Here is a 19586-nt window from a genome sequence, read left to right as displayed (position 1 = left end):
GCGGGGATCACGGCTGGACACATCTGGCCGAGAGCCGCTTGGCAGGATGGCCCGGGTGGGTGGGGAGTGGGTGCCACGGAGTTAGGGAATTGGGGGTGGGGGGTAGAATGTAGGGTGGGGGGGAGGGGACTTGAGCCTAGCTCCAAAGCTCCAGACCCCCCACCACCCCCCCCCCCCCCCCCCCCCACTGTTTCGGCGTGCGGAAGCGATGGGGGCCCATTGTGGCCGCGAGCATCACTTTCACGATCAGAGCAGCTCCGGAAACGCCTGTCCAGCCCTCGAGCGGAGAAGAGAAATCCCCACGAGAAAAAGGAGGCGCAGGAAGAGGAGGAGGAGGAAGAGCGGCAGTGGGAGGAGGACGAGAGGAAGGAGGGGGTAGGAGGGGGTCACGGGACACGAGACGAGCTGACGCCACCACCCCCCCTCCGCCCCCCATCACCGCGGAGACCGCCTGGGGCTGAGAGCCCAGCAGGGGAGCCCTGTTGGGCTACAGACCCGGTGGCCACACCGACACAGGGGCAGGGATCGGCCAGGGTTAGAGTTTGAAGAAAGTTCACGTCCAGGCAGAGGCATAGGGGTTAAGATTATCAGTGGGATAAGGGTTATCAGCATTGTTAGGGGAAAGGGAGCTGATTTTGTGAGCTTCACGTTTGGTTTCGTGGCAGGGGTTCACGTTAGGGCTGGGGGTCAGATTCATGTTGCGGAGCTGATTTTGAGCTTTAGGTTCTGGTCGGTGGCAGGAGTTAGAGCTGGAGGTCATATTCACGTTACAGTTGACGGCAGGGGTGGGGGATTATGGTATCCTTTGGGTTTAGGATTAATACCGAGGCGTCAGTGTTGGTGGTCGGGGTTAGGGCTAATGGCGGCGGGTTTGGTTGTGGTTTGTGATAGGGCTGGTGGTCAGAGTTAAGTTGGCGATAGTGGTAGCGGTTCAGGGTTGGGGTGACGCCAGGCAGGGCTTTAACATGGAAGTTTAGAGCAAAGGGACACATCTATATGGGGTTGGTGCAGGTGGGGTTGATGGATCACATGGAGATCGTCTTTTGCTTCGAGACTCACAGTCGCTGTGCTACAAGGAGGACCACAGTACAAATCGTAGTACAGCAAATATCCGTGACGACATTTTAGCGTTATCCCCTCGCATGCATGGGGTTTCTCCAGGCACGTTGGTTTCCTCGCATGCGCAAAACACTTAAACTTATAACAAAATTTATATTTCAATGCAGGGCCCTCATTGCAATGAGTCGAGGCTCAGCGAGGCTTTTCTGGTTAAAATAAAAAAAATCACAAACTGCACTGCAAGGCTATACCCCATGTCTATGTATGCGTGTCTGTGCGTGCAGAATTCTAATCGTAGGAGAAATTCGTCAATCTTCCACCGACTCACTTTCATTCTAACCGTCACGGATCAATCCCTCAGTAGCCCAGGAACCCCTTCACAGAGTCTCAAGGCACATTTTCAGGAGGGTCCTGCATCGAGATGTTTAGCCAATGGAGTGTGTTTTGCCCGAGGGAGGGAAGTTCGCTAGTACCAACGCGTACTAGTGGGCGACACTCAAACATATTTACGGATCGGTTCTCATCCTGCTTGTTGTAGTGTCATCTACAGGCCAGGTAGGAGGAGTCTCACACACACCAATCGTCTCTGCGTGATGATCCACCAACTCCACCCTCTACTGCGCCTTTCATTACCACCACGGAGTGAACACACTTTAAATATCGTATGCATGTATCATATTGTGAGAACAAAGCCCTTTTGCAAACAATGGTGTTGACATTGTACTTTAATTAAAGGCAAGGCCTCGTTAATTATGGCAAGGCCTCGTTTGTGAGCCACGTGCATAGGGGGGCGACAGTCACTTCACCCTGCAATCAGAGGAGCTGAGGAGCAAAACGTTCTTGATCAACAAAAGGAGTTTTCAGAACATAAGAATAAAAAAAAATATATTCTCAGACCCCATGCTGTAAATAAGTCAGAATCAGAACACTGATATAAACTGGAGGAAATTCGAGGAGCTATTAAGCAATTTTTCTTACGTGTCCAGTAGCAGTCTCCAACTCTGAGTATCCACTCAGTCTCTCTGATGGAGAGGACAATCAGAACATTGACGGGCCACTGTAGGATGAAAGATGCAAGCCACAGTCGTGCGAATGTAGCCATGCAACTCAAACCACGGGCCACGTCGTAAGCCACTGGGGTCTGCGTGCCTCCAGCAGAAGAGGAGGAGCAAAGCTACACGATATTTCTTGTCGCCCTCTCGACGGGAGCAGACCTCGACATTGGCAGAGCTCTTGAACGTATTTCCAGTCGCAAGAATAGCAGAAGGCCTCTCCACGTATGCGCTTTGAAGAAGGGCAATTGCCCCAAATGTCGTCTATTTTATATTTTTTTTTTATTGAAAGTCACAGGGTTATTGGCGAATGTGTTGAGGTTTATTTTTATGTGTGTGTGTGAGAGAGACGCTCAACAGGATTTGCTGGGGAATTAAACTTGTCATTCCGAAATAACGGCGATGTCTCAACATGATGGGGCAGTCACGTGGCATGACCGTGTTTAAAGTAGGGGGGCATGCAATAACTCGTGGGGGGGGGGGGGCGGGGGGACGGTGGTTCGACACACTGAAATGTGAGACGCATTTTGAAGTGGTCCAACGTTTTCCGCCCCGAAAACAGGAAAACAAAAACCTCGACCTTGGTTGGGTATAATAAAAAATGCAGACGAATTATCACGCGTGTCATGGGTCAAGATGCACAACACATGGACGCAACGGACAGCAGCCTCACGGCCCACAGACAAATCAGGGATTACAGCACCCTGATATGTAAATGACTAATGACTATATTCTTGGTTCTTTCGGTAAAGTCACGTAGAAGGGAAACAATAAAAAAATATATATTGCTGTGGTTTTCACACCTGATGATGATTGCTTGTGTTGCAGTCGAAACGTCGTGAGAATTTTATTGTTTTATATTTTTTTATTATTTCATTGTTTCCCTTCTACGTGGTGACTTTACCGAAAGAACCAAGAATATGAATCCCTGCAGTCACGAAAGCTTTAAATAAATAAAAAGACTAATGACCAGTTGCTTCGACGTAGTTTTCTTGTGGTGATGGTGTTAAACTGGGCTTAACTGCTCATTAAATATGTTCTCAGGTGCTTTCGCTGTCCTGGAGAAGCGGGGGGGGGGGTTCATAAAAATATTTTCTGGAGCTCAGCCCCGGACAGTTGCAATTAAAATAAAGCCCCACAGAGTTACATATTTTACCAGCATATCTTGGACTTGACTCTTAAGAATTTATAAGGGGAGCCGCCCCCCCTTCAGTAGGGGAGGGGGGCTCGGTCCCCTCTAGTCTCCCATGGTGATACGGAGCCGCGATCGGCCCAACTACTTGATAGCCGTCACCAATACTACGGCAACGGATTCTCCCGCGTGGGACGCTGCCGCTCCGAAATAGGACCCCCATCTCGAAATGCCCCACACCGCCCTACCTCGGAAAAAAAAACATAAACCAGCAGGAAATAACCATTTAGGTGACCACGCATTTGACCCCGAAAATTACGTCAAGTTACAAAGTGGCGTTGTTTTTTCATCGTCCGCGACCCCCCGCCCTCCCCTCAAACGTCCTGGGGGGGGGGGGGGGGTTCTGTTGCGAATTAGGATTTGACCTTTAGAGCGACCTTGCATTTGACCCCAGAGACGAGGTCAAAATTTCAAAAGCTGCAATTTGCTCGGTCTCATTCGTCATGAATAAAATCTGCATGGACAACATCGTGGCCTTAGCCCGGCTGCAAGATGGTTACATTAATCATCGTCTACTCAGAATGAGCGACGTTACGTAGATAAAGGGCTCACAAATCCTACACACACGATAATTAAATAAGGAGACAAGGCAGGACAAATTGAGATCTGGACGGCCTGAAGTAACAAGCTAGCAACCCCGCCCATGAAAGAGGAGCCTCCACACTTTGTCAGTAAACTTGACCGTGCTGGGAAATGCGCACTCGTAGAAAAGGGCGCACGAGCGAATACCGATGGGGAATACTCACGTCCTGCCTCGCGCGAAAGCTCACCGCACGGGTACACAGCGTAGCAATCGGTTTTTTTCTGCAACTATTACACGTAAAAATATAAAATTACTTATTTCGAAAGCCATCAGCTTTGTTTCAAGACCAGCAAAAATCTGGACCCGATTTGAAATTCAACGTCTCATCAGCAGCCATGCTCGCTTGAATCAATGTTGGTGAACTGTCGATCTGACAGGCAAGGACACTCTTTTTATGATACGGGTGCATAGTTTGACGTAACATTTATATTATAAATACCCAAACATAATCATGAGCGACGTACATGAGAAGCAGACTTTGTCTGCTCACTTATTTTATATAGGTTTGAGCGACGTACATGAGAAGCAGACTTTGTCTGCTCACTTATTTTATATAGGTTTCTCAACACCACGATGGTAAAAGTTAGACTTGTTTTACAGAGCACTATTGGTACCGCGATTTATAGCGACATATTGGACGGGGGTTTTATAGCGATCGTGAAAGCGTGTCACTCTGACCTCTGATGGACACTTTTTATTTTCCCATGCACAGGTATCAGAAGCAGCCTGTGAGCTCCCTTTAAACATAAATGGACTACCGCTCGGTAGAAGCATTGAAGCGACGGTCGAAAAAGTAAAACTGCCGACTTCGTCATTCTATCCGGGCCTTAATGTTATTGTTCCCGATTCAAATTTATAAAACGAGGCAAAATAAGATGGAAGTGGCATGTTGAGCCGATTCCCAGAACAGGGTTCAACTTATAACGATAAATGTACATCATAAACGCAGATTCAGGGCCATTGTTTGACACATTAGCTGACTGCGTTTGGCCGCGACAGAGCAATGGTCATTAAACAAAGTAGCGAGTATATTTGAAGTCAAGGGCAGTCTCCCTGGCAACAGTAATGTGTGATGATGTTTTTTTTTCCGTTTGTCGTCTTGAGCCAGTGGTGAAAATTCAACATTCATATGGCCGAGGCTAGTCTGTAACTGAGAAAAAAAGCATGCATCATCATAATCCACCCAGACTTGGCCACAATGAAACAATTGAAACTCTAAAAATAAACATCGTGACTCAATAGAATGCAGAATTATATATATTTTTATCCGTAGTTATACGTATAAAACGTTAATGTAACAATACAACATTTTTTTCAATTGTACCATTAATCAACATTTTGGTCAAGAATGACATCTGGTTGGAAAAATACACATTAACTTTGTTCAAAGGTGAACGGGCTTTAGGTTTGGTTCTCCGATAGGAATGTGGAATTTACACCAACGTCTCAAGACCATGATCATGCGCCTAGCATCATCTCTGGAGTGGCTAAAGTTACAACCAAGTTGTGACAAGGCACTACGTAAACTGAAATCAAAGCAGTTATCCTGTGGAAAGACGGGTCCATTGCAACAGGAACGTGGAGTTTTCACCATTGTCTCAAGACCATCATCAACAACTCTCTGGGACCGATAAAATCGGAGCAATATTGTGATACTGCACTACTCTCTATATGTGGTTGTCCCGTGGAAGACCTGTCCCCTGGCATAGCAATGTGGAATTTCCGCCAACGGCTCAGAGCCACCCCAACACTCATTTTAGGATAGGCAGCGTTAACACCCGTTTGAGCCGAGACGACGACCTGATTTGACTCTGCCCGCAATTTCTGACCGAGCGGACCACGAAGAGGCACGTGCTGCACGGGGTACCGGATCGCACCGCGGACAGGCGACGCTTCAGCGTCCACGTCCGCGCCGCCGCCGGCGCGCAAGAGAAACGGCCACGGCTAGGAGCTGGGCCAACACAGACGAGCAAGACCCCGGCGCTACAGCGGGCAGGACACGGGTGCGAGTGGGCACGAGTGGGCACCGCGTGGGGGCGGCGCGTCAGGATTCCGCGCCAGTGTACAGTTACTCTCGTCTGGACTGGCCCTCGCAGCGGCCCTCGTGCGCACGTGTAAGTAATGAGGCACGATCGCCGACACGCCGCGCCATGGCCCCTGCCCAGCTCCCCGCCACCGGCCCCCCGCTACGGTCCACAAGGCTAAACAATATATTTCCCCCCCCCCCACTTCTGCATTTTTTGGTCTGTACAATTTTCTTTGTCTGTACAGGTTAAATGGAATGTTTTCTGCTAAACCAGTTTGATATATCTAAAAAAAAAACCCAGATCTTCATTACCTTCAATTTTTCTTTGTCTGGGCAGCTAAACAACCAATTTTTTTCTGCCCTGCAAGGCTGTAAGGTTTTTATGCGCGTCTGTGTTTATGCGCGTCTGTGTGTGTGCGCGTGTGTAAAAATCGGCGCAGCCTCAAATGAGTACCGGTACGGCGTGTAAACATTGCCACTGGGGAGACAAAGACGGCCGGGCGTGGTGCTTGCCACCCACCCCCTCGTGTGCCGTGTTGGTCTTCATTAGGTGCTCGCTAACAGCACTTGCCCCAACAGTCTTTTAGGCTAAAAATGTGATGTTTGTTTTGTTAAAGTATGCACATAGATTACAATGTTTAGGATTTTCCAAGAAAACTATAAAATCTTATCTATTACACCTTCAAGTGTGGTGTTTATGCTGGTCCCTTGGCATTTTGGGCCTTTGGGCTGTATGCTCAGCAAATGCGATGCTAAAAAACAAATACGCATCATGTATGTATGTATACAACATAATTACAATCTGACCGCATCTCAAGATCCTGCATAAAATAGGGGAGCACGCACTTCATAGGGACTATTGGAAGCAAAGAGGTTTTTTTTTGTTTTTTGTGGTAGGCTACAGGACGCAGGTGGCACATAGATGTGCAATTAAAGATATTTTATCGAGCAAATAATCATTCGCGTCGGGTTCAGCAAGCCTGACGATGGGACGAGTGTCGAAACCAGCTCAGAGTTTGCTTGTCTTGAAACAATGCTGCTGAAATCATGCACTCCCAGAAGGCCATGTGGATGATGGGCCGTGTAAGGAATGCTTCTATTTTTTTTTATGAGACCAATACGTGGCTCAGTTGATGAGACACTGCGTGTCGAAACTGCCCGAGCTTGCTCGTCTTTCAACCTATTGTCGGTGCATATATTGCACGTAGGAAAGTAGGTTGCTTGTACAACATTACGAATAATTAATCGTACAACCTGGGATTCATAAATTGCCTCCAGTACGGTCTCTCACGTGGCATGTAGCAAAGGGGCATACACTTGGGGAAGAGGTGATGATAGGAAGAGGGCCGAGCAGTGGAAAAGTGGAGAGACTGGAGAGGGTTGTCCTGTAATGCATGAGTCCCCTTGGGCGTGGGCAGAGGGAAAAATTAAAGTTTAAGTTTTGTACTTAGTGAGATGGAGTTAATATTATAGACCACTTTGGGGCGCGGGGGCTGAGGAGACATCTTAGACAAGAGGGGCAGCAGAAGAGAAGAAGTGACCACCCGCAAACTGGAGGTAAACTGCACGCTTTGCCAAGAAATCATGGGCCAATTGGTGGGTGGATTCGCAGTGGAGTTGGAGAGTATGTGTGCAGTGTGGAATTTATAAAAAAAAAAATCCCAAACAGGGCCGTCATGAATAATTCACAAAGCCCTTCAGCATTTTTAGCCATGTCAATTGACTGGTGAATAAAGCATTGCCCATGCCATGTTGGTCGGAGGAGTCGTTGGACCATATTTCACCGTTTGTTTAGTTTGTCGTCCTTCCCCCCGCACCTCCGATAAACACGGTTGTGGCTACGTGCAGTGCGAAGTACTCGTTTGATCAATTCCAGAGCGATGACGGTCCGCGTCAGCTGTCAACTACGGTCAGCATCAACACCGGGGCAGATGTAGATGGTCGAACGTGCGTGGTGCTTACCACCACAGCGACATCGCCACCCCCCCCCCCGCCGCCGCCACCCCTTGCCTCTCAGTGATCCGCGGACCTTAATAGGTGCTCACCAACAGCTGTTTCCCCATAGAACGTTCAAAAAAGGCGTTGCGAGTTGAAAGGTGCTCCGTGAACAAACGGCGCGTGCCCTGCGTACGCACGCACGCACGCGCCGTCGGCCCTTGTTTAGGAGCTGGCTTTTGAGCGGGGATAATAACGGCGATAAATCAGAACACGCGGCCTGCTGCGGCTGCAGTCTGCGTGCGAGCACAGCTGTGCTGCGCCTGAACTCGGCCGTGCTGCGCCTGAACTCGGCCGTGCTGCGCTTGAACTCAGCTGTGCTGCGCTTGAACTCGGCTGTGCTGCGATTGAACTCAGCCGTGCTGCGATTGAACTCAGCTGTGCTGCGCCTGAACTCGGCTGTGCTGCGCCTGAACTCGGCCGTGCTGCGCTTGAACTCGGCTGTGCTGCGATTGAACTCAGCTGTGCTGCGCTTGAACTCGGCTGTGCTGCGCCTGAACTCGGCTGTGCTGCGCCTGAACTCGGCTGTGCTGCGCTTGAACTCGGCTGTGCTGCGCTTGAACTCAGCTGTGCTGCGCTTGAACTCGGCTGTGCTGCGCTTGAACTCGGCTGTGCTGCGCTTGAGCACAGCTGTGCTGCGCTTGAACTCAGCTGTGCTGCGCTTGAACTCGGCTGTGCTGCGCCTGAACTCGGCCGTGCTGCGCCTGAACTCGGCCGTGCTGCGCTTGAACTCGGCCGTGCTGCGCCTGAACTCGGCTGTGCTGCGCTTGAACTCAGCTGTACGCATGCGCACGTGACGTGGCCCCCGGGGCAGCGCCGTTCACCGCTTGTTGCAGGACGTTCGTGGTTCGACCCCCCCGGCGGCCGACCCGGTTATCCCCGCGGGTGTAATAAACCACGATAATACCAGGGTCAGGATCGCACCCACGACCTCCTCCATACCAGGCGAGGGAGTTAACAGATCGCCAAAGAGGTGCTGCGCGAACACGGGAGGCGGGGGTAGAGCCGAGGATGTAGCGAATGGCGAAAGAGCGAGGAACGGGAAGAGAGAGATCATTGTACATAGGAGGAAAAGGATGCAAAAGGAGAGGAGAAAAATGGGGGAGAGATGAGGATTATGAAGGAAGAAGCTGCATCAGGGCCGCGACGCTGCTGCATTGAGCGGCGTCCGTTTTCACAGTGCGTGGTGGCGGGGGGGGGAAGAGGTATTCGGCGTGGCCACACAGAAATCGCGTGAATTACGGGAGGCTTCAGCTGATTTGGAGAGGCGTAGGGGTGGATGTTTTCATCTCTACCAGTTTCTCGCTTTGTTTTAACAAACAAAAAAAACAGATTCGCATCGTGTGCAAAGGGCATCGGATCGTTTGCGCTATGGGGGGGACAAACACTCGGAAAGGCAAACATTGTCCGGAAACAACACGAGTGCTGGGCCACGCGCGTCAAACCACGACCGCGCGTGGCCCAGCACGTGAGGCAGGCGTAGCGGAGAGACCCCGCGAGTAATGCAGGAGAGAGGTTCACGCACGCGTCAAGTTCACTTGTTTGAGGCAGAGCAGGCGCCACGGGCTCTTCTTTCACGTATACATGCATGTTGAACTTCTTTCACGCCGTACGTAGCCGCCCGCACCCATCGCAGCCCCACCAAAGCAATCGCAGGGCTGCACGCGGACGCGTGCAGCCCTGTGGTCACACCACTGCTGGAAGAGAGTCTCTTGTGCAGCCCTACGGTCACACCACTGCTGGAAGAGAGTCTCTTGTGCAGCCCTACGGTCACACCACTGCTGGAAGAGAGTATCTTGTGCAGCCCTACGGTCACACCACTGCTGGAAGAGAGTCTCTTGTGCAGCCCTACGGTCACACCACTGCAGGAAGAGAGTCTCTCGTGCAGCCCTACGGTCACACCACTGCTGGAAGAGAGTCTCTCGTGCAGCCCTATGGCCACACCACTGCTGGAAGAGAGTCTCTTGTGCAGCCCTACGGTCACACCACTGCTGGAAGAGAGTCTCTTATGCAGCCCTACGGTCACACCACTGCTGGAAGAGAGTCTCTTGTGCAGCCCTACGGTCACACCACTGCTGGAAGAGAGTCTCTTATGCAGGCCCTACGGTCACACCACTGCTGGAAGAGAGTCTCTTGTGCAGCCCTACGGTCACACCACTGCTGGAAGAGAGTCTCTTCCCCACACACTGTGGTTCCTGGTGGGTTATTTGACCATACTTTACCTGCAGCCAATTGTCACTGTGGGTGTGTGAAGCTGGACGGGGTTGGGGGCGGAGCATAGAAGTGGAATCACAGAAAGCACAGTACAACTTTGGATTTTGATGCACTGCCGTCTGCTCCCCCACAACGTAGCCATGCACCCTGTGACCTGTTTGCGCATCGTGGTCACTCATCCAAGTGCTATCCAGGCTCAAGCATGCTTAGCTTGAGATCCGATGGGATTGGGCGTGTTCCTTCCGGGTTGATTTGGTTGCAAGCCAGACAAAGACACCAAAAACAGGACCCCGACCCACGAATACGTCAAAAAACAATGACACGCTGGTCCACCCCCTATGCCGACACGCTGATCCACACTATGCCGACACGCTGATCCACACTGTGCCGACACGCTGATCCACACACTCTATGCCGACACACTGATCCACACACACTATGCCGACACGCTGATCCACACACACTATGCCGACACACTGATCCACACACTATGCCGACACACTGATCCACACACTCTATGCCGACACGCTGATCCACACACTATGCCGACACACTGATCCACACACTCTATGCCGACACACTGATCCACACACACTATGCCGACACGCTGATCCACACACTATGCCGACACACTGATCCACACACACTATGCCGACACACTGATCCACACACACTATGCCGACACGCTGACCATGGTACTCAAGACTCTGCTGCACAGATATTTGACACAAAGCTTTTACACAAGCACTTGACACACACTTTGAAAATTCAACACGTATGCTTGGGGCCGTCCATAAATGACGTCACGCATCTAGGGGGGGGGTCAGACATTTGTAACGATGTGTGACGACGGGGGGGGGGGGGTTGAGAAATGTGACGTCACATCATAATGCACAACTTTAAATAAATAGAATTGTTATAACAACACTAATTTTCATTAATTTTCATTATTAACTATTTGATTCATCGTCTTTGGTTCTTTCGGTAAAGTCACGTAGAATGAGAATAAAATAATAAATTGATAAAATAAAATAACACAATAATATTCCCACGACGTTTCGGCCACAACACAAGCGGCCTTCTGACTTTACCGAAAGAACCAAAGAAGATGAATCCTTGCAGTCACGAAAGTTTAAAATCGAAATTTAACTATTTGATTATTTAAATTTACTAAGGTCACCTTTTATTTATTCCATGAAGGAGCATTTTGCTTCTCCATGGGAGAATGGAGAAGCATACCTTTAGAACATGTTTTAATGATTGTTATTAAACATTTAGATTCTAATGATTCTAACCAGGGCTTTTCATTCTGTGGAATGAATGTGATTCTTATAATTGTACTCTCCATTTTGCTTCGTTCTACTACAAAGTTTCAAGTATATTTTAAATATTTTATTATTATAAGATAATTTCAATATGATTGTCTGAACATCTGCAGTTTTAGTTAGACGTTGAATATTTTCAAGTGACTTTTATGATAAATGTAAGCTTTCCAACGCCTCCTTTTTAATACGTGTTTTCTCCTACAACATCAGAGTGCAGCGCCACATTAAATAGGCGCTACAATGACAATAGTTCAAAGCGATTTGAAGCATGTTTTCTTTTCAAAATGGAAATATGATTGGGGGGGGGGGGGGGGGGCAGAGCTTTGTGACGTCATATTTGAAAGGGGTCTGACTTTTTGTGACGCCGTGTGACGATGGGGGGGGGGGGGTCAAAAATCGTCTAAAATCGCGTGACGTCATTTATGGACGGCCCCTTTGTATGTCACTTAACGAAAGCAGCCACACAGAGACAAGGACTCCCCCCTTTAGCCCGATGGAGTGCTGCTGGTTGGTCGTGCCTCGCAAACCATGGCAGATGTGGATACTTGATGATGATGATGATGCACAAATGCGACTCAATACCAGATTCAGAAAGACGACGAAGCAGGAGCCATCAGCATCATCATCACGGCAAAGATGCACCACTCCGCTACGCCTGACGCAGTCGCCTGGCTTCATCATCCACCACATTGTCACATTATAGTCGTTGATCTAAATCCACATCAGCGGCACCTCCGATGAGCACGGTTGAGCTACCGTACGGTGCGGACCAAGTTCAACATACATACAAAGCAGGCGGAGTGGTTAGCACCATGCACGCACAGCCACTTTGGGTCTATTACTGATGTTCGGTTTAATTAAACCACAAACACTCGAAATACAGGGTGTTTGGAAAAGATGGACTCAATTTCAAAGCAAAGCGAATTCAAATCGGGTCCATCTCTTTCAAACACCCGGTACTGTGCTCATGTTAGGCTGAGTCAACATAGGGTCGGGGTGGACGCCATATCGGTTCCGATACCAATTTTCACAGATTCTGTGCATTACCAGGAAATGAAATCCGGTTTTTGCGGGACGGTAGTGTACTGTACAAATCACACCACCACAACACCACCAATACACCACGAATACTCACCACAACACCACTAATACAACACCACTCCTCACCACAACACCACTAATACAGCACCACTCCCCACCACAGCGCCACTAATACAACACCACTCCTCACCACAACACCACTAATACAACACCACTCCCCACCACAACACCACTAATACAACACCACTCCCCACCACAACACCACTAATACAACACCACTCCCCACCACAACACCACTAATACAACACCACTCCCCACCACAACACCACTAATACAACACCACACCCCACCACAACACCACTAATACAACACCACAGCACCACTAATACAACACCACTCCCCACCACAACACCACTAATACAACACCACTCCCCACCACAACACCACTAATACAACACCACTCCTCACCACAGCACCACTAATACAACACCACTCCCCACCACAACACCACTCCCCACCACAACACCACTAATACAACACCACTCCCCACCACAACACCACTAACACAACACCACTCCCCAACACAACACCACTAATACAACACCACTCCCCACCACAACACCACTAATACAACACCACTCCCCCACCATAGCACCACTCATATAACACCACTCCCCACCACAGCACCACTAATACAACACCACTCCCCACCACAACACCACTAATACAACACCACTCCTCACCACAGCACCACTAATACAACACCACTCCCCACCACAGCACCACTAATACAGCACCACTCCCCACCACAACACCACTCCCCAACACAACACCACTAATACAACACCACTCCTCACCACAGCACCACTAATACAACACCACTCACCACCACAGCACCACTAATACAACACCACTAATACAACACCACTCCACAACACAACACCACTAATACAACACCACAACACCACTAATACAACACCACTCCTCACCACAGCACCACTAATACAACACCACTCCCCACCACAACACCACTAATACAGCACCACTCCCCACTACAACACCACTAATACAACACCACTCCCCACCACAACACCACTCCCCACCACAACACCACTAATACAACACCACTCCCCACCACAACACCACTCCCCACCACAACACCACTAATACAACACCACTCCCCACCACAACACCACTAATACAACACCACTCTCCACCACAACACCACTAATACAACACCACTCCCCACCACAACACCACTAATACAACACCACTCCCCACTACAGCACCACTAATACAACACCACTCCCCACCACAACACCACTAATACAGAACCACTCCCCACCACAACACCACTCCCCACTACAGCACCACTAATACAACACCACTCCCCACCACAACACCACTAATACAACACCACTCCCCACTACAGCACCACTAATACAACACCACTCCCCACTACAGCACCACTAATACAACACCACTCCTCACCACAACACCGATTGAAAGTTGTCCTATGACCCGCCCAGACCTCGCAAGCTCAGCCGGTCTGGGCCTGTGCGGCGCTTGGGGTTTGCGACGAGCGCGTGGCACCAATAGGGTGCCACATGTTGGCTACGTACGGCGCGAAAGAAGTCCAACATACACGCGTACAGCCGGCACTGGCCAGCATGGCAAGGTTAATAACCCCTCCGCGACCCGCAACTGCGTGGGGGGTGGGGGGGTCGCTCATCCATCCAGCAGTGAATTGACTGATACAGGGGGCGGGTGGAGTCGCTCATCCATCCAGCAGTGGATTGACCGATATGGAGCGGGGGGGTGGGGCTACTACTACTACAGTACTAACTGTGCGCGTATGCACAGAGCGAGTTGAACTTTTAAATGGAACAGCGAGGCGTCCGCGTGCGGCAAAAGGAGGGGAGTGGTGGCGGTGCGACTCACATCGCCTCCCCTCGTGTCTTCTCCCGTGCCTCCTCTCGTCGCCCGTGTTCCACGCCGTCACCGTCTCCTCGTCGTCTTCCCCCACGCGTCTCCTCGCCACTGCGTTTCGTGAGCGAGTGGGAGCGAGGCGCCCAGATTTTAAACGGATGCGGGGGGGAGGGAGGGAGGGAGAAGGCGGGGAGGGAGGGCGTGCGCTGATGATGTGGAGCGGTGGCGCAGTGGTTGGCGCAGTGCGCTACGAACCCCGCGACCCGAGTTGGACTCCCACTCACGGTGTGCGCCGATTATATGGAGCGGTGGCGCAGAGGTTGGCGCAGTGCGCTACGAACCCCGCGATACGAGTTGGACTCCCACTCACGGCTAACGTCGGTGACGAATATCTGAACCGGTTCCGGGCTCTTACCTACGTGTCCTCAACCTTTAAACGAGTACGCTGTGCGGTGTGTAAAACGTCGGCATTTAGGAAGACAAAGGCGGCCGGGCGTGGTGCTGGTCATCCGCCGACTCGTGTTCCGTGCCGGTATTCATAGGTGCTCGCTAGCAACACTTGCCCCAAACTGGTCTCTGAGGCTATAGGGTGTGGTGGGGGGCATATGTGTCTTTGTAATGGTGTGCGCGATGGGAGAGTGTCGGAGGATGAGCGTGTTCATGACCGTGTGTGGGACGTCGCGTGTGCATGGGGGAGGCTCGCCGAGGACGCTGCTGCTGCGCAGTTGGAGGCACTCGCCCTCCAGCAGCAACAACGGAGGGCAGAGGAGCGACAATAACGAGCGGAGCGCCGGGCGGCTGAGATGCTGCCGAGTTGACACAGTAGTAGTGGGGGGGGGGGGCACAAGCTGGGTGCATCTGCCAGCCATCTCGGTCAGTCATCTCGTGGCACCTGGGTCTGTTCCGTGACCTCCTGCCAGCGGGCGTTCGACACTTCACGTGGCCTCAAAGTTGCGCGTAGCCTGGCACAAGCGCCGTCACCGCCACTGAGTGACAAACGGCGGTTGTTGTCAATTGGTGAATGAGACGTTGTGAGCGATTGTATGCGTGTGATGATATTGAGATGGTGCAACGCATTATTGAGTGTGTATTGATGAAGAGCGAGTGATGGGCTGTGTGCATAGAGGGTGTGTGTGTGTATGATGCACTGCAGAGTGCGTATGATTGCTGGCCCATGAGCTTAGAGCCAGATATTTCACTGGTCGTTACCACCTGGGGTCCCATAACTTTCACGGTTCCAACTTCTTTACGACCAATAACGGTGAATTATGCCGTAACAATTTGAAATGAGTGGGGTTACCAAATTACGCGCTCTCAATCGGCATGCCAACTAATTGAAACTAAAGTTTTGCGAGCTCACGTGGTATCAATTCTTGCGTGTGTGCAATGACGGTCAGAATGAAAATCTGTATTTATACCGGCAGAATCCGATGAGCTATAGAGCTTTTTTATCTCTCTCACAAATATCCAGTAGGGACGTGTCAGAACGTTACAACAAATTAAAAACAAACACGATGTGAGTACAAAGTATAACGCCGATGGGCACACGCGACCAGAAGTAGTCACAAGCACGTAGCAGTAAACGTGCCAACGTTGAGCCAACGTTGGCACGTGATTGGAACCGTTGGGCCAACGTTCCATGTTCACTGGCTTCTCCCTTACCTGTTATTTGGCTAAATGTGGATGTTTGTCTTTGTTGTGGCAACGTATGTTTGGAGATGACCAATACCAGCGGTGTCAAGATCGGCCTCTGTGGAGGAGGAGGCTCGTGAAGGACGCTACTGGACAGGTGGAGGCAGCCGCCCTCCAACAACAGCGGAGGAGCGACGCTCACAACAACGAGCAGAGCGCCGGGCGAGTAAATCGCAGCAAGTTGACACAGTAGGGGCGTAGGCGGTGCATCTCTGCCAGTCGTCTTGGTCAACCCACAGCACCTGGGTCTGTCCCGTGATCTCCTGCTCGCAGCAGCGAGCCTCTGACACTTCAGGTGATGGCCTCGAAGTGCACCTAGCCTGGCACAAGCGCTGTAGTGACGTCAACACCACGTAGTAGCGAAATGTGGCTGCTATTGTGCGTGGGATTTACGCGTGATGGAGTGTGCAATTACGTACTTGATGGAGTGTGCGACTGTGTTGGCATGTGTGAGCGATGGAGTACGTTTGCCAAAATGTAATGGAATACGTAATTGTGATGGTGTGCGTGTTTGTGTGTGTTAGTGTGCATGGCATATCGTTTCACCTTAATATCCATGCCTGGCCACGCAAGTTCAATTCCCGCTCTTGACCAACATCAGTGACGAATATCTAAACAGCTCCTGTGCCTCTTCGAGATTAATGCAACCTTATTTTGATACTTGGTGCAATAAACATCAGCACTGGGGAGACAAAGGCGGCCGGGCGTGGTGCTTCCCACCAACCCCCTCGTATTTGCCATTCCGGCCTTAACAGCACTTGCACACCCAACACTCTGTTAATGTTATACGGGGAGAGATACAGCATGTCTTTGTGTGATGGAAGGGTGTGCCGAATTGGATGTGCGCGCGTGTGATTTTGTGTAAAGGCGCGTATGATGATGTGATGGATTGCGCACGTGTGCGCTAGCGACGGGGCGTGGGTGCTGGAATGTGTACGTGCTGGACGGCTGTGTGCGCGAGACGAAATATATCTTAAACAGCGCTCGGTCCTACCTGATCAGACCAAAGGGGGGGGGGGGGGGCTTGCTTTTGTTGTGGGTACGTCCATACATGATCGAGTGCAAGCTTATACGGCAGTGCAGAGTGCGCGCGATTGAGGGTGCACGTAGATTTTTTTTGCATGCCTTGTTGAATGCACGCCTCCATGACTGTGCAATCGCCACTGCATGCTTGCAGAACGTGTGCATTTGTGCCTGCCGGTGTATGTATGGTTGCACGTTTTGTGTTTGGAAAGTAGTGTGTGTGGCAATGTTTCTTAGATGGTTGCTACGAACAACACGCCGTGGCCTTTAAAGTTATACCGGGAATTCTTGTATTTGTAAATTGGTGGCAGTCTGCGCAAGGAGGAATCACAGAGAAGTGGGAAGTCAGTCGCTCGATGAGACGGCGCCAACAATTGCCAAAGCTTTAGGGTGCTCTATATATATTAAGGTGCTCTGGACCAATTAAGGAGTGTTTTATTTGTGGGAGGAACCCGGAGTACCTGGAGAAAACCCACGGGTGCAAAGGGGGAAACACTATCCCAGAGGCGGAACAGTGTGGATCCGCACTGTTGCTTAACCTCATTCTCCTGGCTTCTCCTCGACGCCAAAGGGAAGTTCAGCAACTTTTTTTTCGAGCCACTAACCCTCGCCACCAGTGGGCGCAACGGTGGCGAGATGTTAACTACCTCGCCTGGCACGCAGGTCGTGGGTTTGTTCCCGACCCGGACGCCTGCTGCTGTATATTTGGAGTTTGCGTGTCTTTGTGGTCGCGTGGACTTTTCTCCGGGTTTTCCTTCCACATTTAGAATCAACATGCGTTTAGAGTATTTGTCTGCGAAACATTTCCGCATAAGCCATTTCGTTGACATATCATTTGTGGCCAGGTGGCTTCTGAAAAAGAGCTATATAACTAAATGGGCTTTACCTCTAGATTTGAAGCTTTCGAGAATGCAAGGATTCATACTCTTTGGTTTTATTCGGTAAAGTCACGTAGATAAAATAAAACAAAATAAGACAATTAAATCACAACGTTTCAGAGGCAACACAAGCTTCCGTCTTCAGGTAGAAGTCTCTGTAGAATGTGTCAAGTGCTCTTAAGTGCTCTTGACACATATATTGACTATTCCACCTGAAGACGGAAGCTTGTGTTGCCTCTGAAACGTCGTGATTTAATTGTCTCATTTTGTTTTACTTTATCTACGTGACTTTACCGAATAAAACCAGAGTATGGGCCTTACCTATCAAAATAAAAAGTTATAGTTTATGCATTGCAGACCATGTGTATAATGGTAACCACCACCCAGCTACTGGTTGGCATCTGTAGGGATGTTTCTAATGTTGTGATTAATGCGTATATATACATGTGTTCATTTTAAGGCCACAAAGTGTTTACAAATGTGTTTGAGTATTTGTAAATCGTGCTTGCTGCACCACTCCCAATCCAGCAGCATCACAAACTGTTACTAATGTCACTTACGCACTTTTCCCGATAAAAGTGGCGTTCACGTGGCATCGGGTGACATCCCTATTATTCGCATAATAGAATATGAATTCGATCCAAAACGATACGAAATGGTCCTTAGAAATCTAAAACAGATTCTTAGTATCCAGGCCTGTTGTGTATAAACATCGGTATTGAGACTCGGGCAGCTGTGTCTGCAGTGTAGAGCTGGGTGAAAACGTCTGTGTGTTTTGCTTCGCATGCGTTGCGTGTATATGCCATACGCATCTGTGCCAGCAACCACAGGGGCTCACAGACTTGCTGCACAGATATCAGTTATTGTTGAGGGGGGAAAAAAAGTTCAAACAATAACAAATTAAAGCCATGGGAAATATACAAGACACGTGCAATTGTTATACTTGAAATTCACTGCACATGTATACGCATGTGTATTCACGTGTGTACAAAGACCCCCCGTATAGCCTAAACAGACTGTCCGGGCAAGTGCTGTGAGCACCGATGAAGGCCGGCATGGCACACGAGGTGGTGGGTGGCCAAAACCATGGCCGGCCGCCTTTCTCTCCCAAGTGGCGATCTTTACAGTCGACCTCGGGGTGGCTCAGGACCGGTTCAAATATTCACCACTGGCATTAGCTGTGAGCGGGACTAATTCGGGTGGATGGGTTCACAGTGCAGTAAGCTAACTGCTACACTACCGCTCCACGTGTGTACGCACGCGTATACCACGTACGCCAAACATGCGCATATGGTGTGCACGCGTACTGCAAGGGTGATGTGCGTGTTAAGTGTGTGATGTTTTTGATATCGCGGCCACCTATACATCAGGGCGTCTAAGAGCACTTTGCATCGCATCTCATCTCAACACATTTGAAAGGGCACCCCCAGTGACAGCTGTCCTTGTGTGGCACAAGGCGACCTAGTAGGGCACGATTATTGCCGTGTAATTTGTCAAGTGTCTCTGAGACATTTGCACACACTGTGTAAGTGTAGGAGACAGGATACGATACCACGTGTGTGTATGCATGCATGCAC

At 50.1% G+C, this 19586-nt stretch overlaps 1 protein-coding gene across 2 annotated transcripts in view; it reads right to left on the bottom strand.

Moving 5' to 3' along the window:
- The window catches only part of LOC116938972 (transforming growth factor beta receptor type 3-like), an 88754-nt gene extending 74186 nt beyond the window's left edge, over positions 1-14568 (bottom strand). For both annotated transcript variants that reach the window (XM_032946757.2, XM_032946758.2), the window contains exon 1: positions 14429-14568. The gene's annotated coding sequence lies outside the window, so the exon portion shown is untranslated. The remainder of the gene's footprint in view (positions 1-14428) is intronic.
- Positions 14569-19586: the final 5018 nt, after the last annotated feature.

The sequence above is a fragment of the Petromyzon marinus genome, chromosome 5 (genome assembly GCF_048934315.1).
Source record: "Petromyzon marinus isolate PM22_M1 ecotype Great Lakes invasive population chromosome 5, UKy_Petmar_22M1.pri1.0, whole genome shotgun sequence".
Classification (NCBI taxonomy): domain Eukaryota; kingdom Metazoa; phylum Chordata; class Hyperoartia; order Petromyzontiformes; family Petromyzontidae; genus Petromyzon; species Petromyzon marinus.
The sequence above is the reverse complement of the archived record's forward strand: the minus strand, read 5'-3'. Positions and strand labels throughout refer to the sequence as shown.